This window comes from Phalaenopsis equestris, unplaced genomic scaffold, assembly GCF_001263595.1.
Source record: "Phalaenopsis equestris unplaced genomic scaffold, ASM126359v1 Scaffold000233, whole genome shotgun sequence".
Taxonomy (NCBI): Eukaryota; Viridiplantae; Streptophyta; class Magnoliopsida; order Asparagales; family Orchidaceae; genus Phalaenopsis; species Phalaenopsis equestris.
Window position 1 is genome coordinate 1,013,136 of NW_018164675.1, and position 1,918 is coordinate 1,015,053.

At 43.7% G+C, this 1,918-nt stretch overlaps 1 protein-coding gene across 2 annotated transcripts in view; it reads left to right on the top strand.

Moving 5' to 3' along the window:
• LOC110023849 (BEACH domain-containing protein C2-like) overlaps positions 1-1,918 on the top strand; it is a 167,368-nt gene that overhangs the window by 122,227 nt on the left and 43,223 nt on the right. The window lies entirely within an intron of this gene.

Sequence of the window (1,918 nt, forward strand, 5' to 3'; positions counted from 1 at the left end):
ATATATATATATATATATATATATGACTTCATACATAAAAAGCATAAAAGGAAAGATAGGGTTAGGGTTGTCGGCATTGTCGCCCTTCCAATATGCCGCTTAGTCCAGTTAGGGCCTGGATCGAAACTCCTTTGAACTGGTCGAACTGGTTCTTTTGCTGCTCGTACGGCCAGCTGGCCCCTAGATCCGTGGCATTCTGCAAAGGTTGGGGAACCTTCGACCTCATTAGTCGAAGCTTCTGGCTCCTCGAAATACGGTGTCAGGTCCACAACATTGAACGTGATCGAAACATTGTAGTCTCATGGTAGGTCTATCTTGTAGTCACTGTTATTTAGCTTCTGAAAGTATTGTGAAGGGATTTGCTCTGGGCTTAAGCTCCCCGAATGCTCCTAACGGAAATCTTTCCTTCTTCAGTCGAATTCAGACAAGCTCTCCTTTCTGGAACGTCATCTTTTTCCCGGATTTATTTGCCTGGGTCTAATATTGTCGTTCTGCTTAGCAATCTCTCTGCCAACCTGCTTGTTGATTTTTTTAATTTGTGAACCTGTTTTGTGGTGTCATCGCTGGCCTTTGATGCCGACATAAGTGGTATTGACTCAAGTGGCATGAGCGGATTGCCACCATACAAAATCTCGAACGGAGTGCGTCCTATAGTCTGGCTCACAACTCTATTATAGGCAAACTTTGCTTGAGCAGGAATAAGATCCCACTGCTTGATATTCTTTCTCATGAAGCACCTCAAAGGGTTGTCTAGGCTCTTGTTCACTACCACTGTTTGTATGTCTATTTGTGGATGAGCTGACGAACTGAACTAGAGCTTGGTGCCTAGCTTTCTCCATAAGATCCTTCAGAAGTGGCTCAGAAACTTGACGTCTCTGCTGGAGGTGATGGTCGTGGGAATTCTGTGCAACCTCATGATCTCTCGAAAGTATAAATAAGCGATATTAGATGCATCCAGTGTTCGATGGCAGAGTACGAAATATGTCATTTTCGAGAATCTGTCCACCATAACAATCACAGAGTCCTTGTTCCTCTGTGTCCTCGGGAGCCTCACCACAGAGTCAATGCTAACATCTGCTCACGGTGGTGCTTCTGGTACTGGTAATGGTGTGTATAACCCTGCATTCAACTCTCTTGTCTTTGCCAGTTGGCAAATCCTACACTGTTTGACATGTCGCTCCACATCCCTCAATCAGTCAAGGCCAAAAGAAATGCTCTCTCACGAGGGTGAGAGTCTTGTCCCTTTTGAAATGTCCTACCAATCCTCGGTGGAACACTAGCCTCTCTCAGCGAGCGTCTCGGAGCGCACAACTAACTCGTGTGGAATAAGTATCCATCTGCTCGGTAGAATTGTCCGCTTGACTTCTCTTGATATTGCTCCCAGATGTTCTTGAAATCCTCATCCGTGTCTTATAAGTTCTTTACGACTTCAAAACTCACGACACGAGCCAACATTGATGCAATCAATAGTGATGATTGTTCAGTGCGTCTGCTACGTGATTTTGGCTTTCTGTCTTATGTTTATGCATGAACTGAAATGATGCTAGAAATTCCACCTAGGAGGCGTGCAGATCCTTTAATTTGCTCTGGCTGTTGAGAAATTTCAAAGCTTCATGGTTCGTAAACAATGTGAACTCACTTGTTAGCTGTCGGCGATAAAAAGTTGGGGGAGTGGTGAGTTGCCCGTAAGAAGCTGTCGGTAATCGGAATCGAAATCCTATCGCCGGCTTCGGAAGGACGCTTTAATTTACATATAGATTTAAGTTTAGAAAAGTATGAAATCAAATGGACCCCCATAATTTTCACAGTTTAAATGAAAGAACACTCTATCTCAAATCTTGTATCTATTCTGAGGGATAAACACAAGACTTGAGGGTGAGGCTCGATCAAATAAACTAGAGAAAGTTATGACATCCGT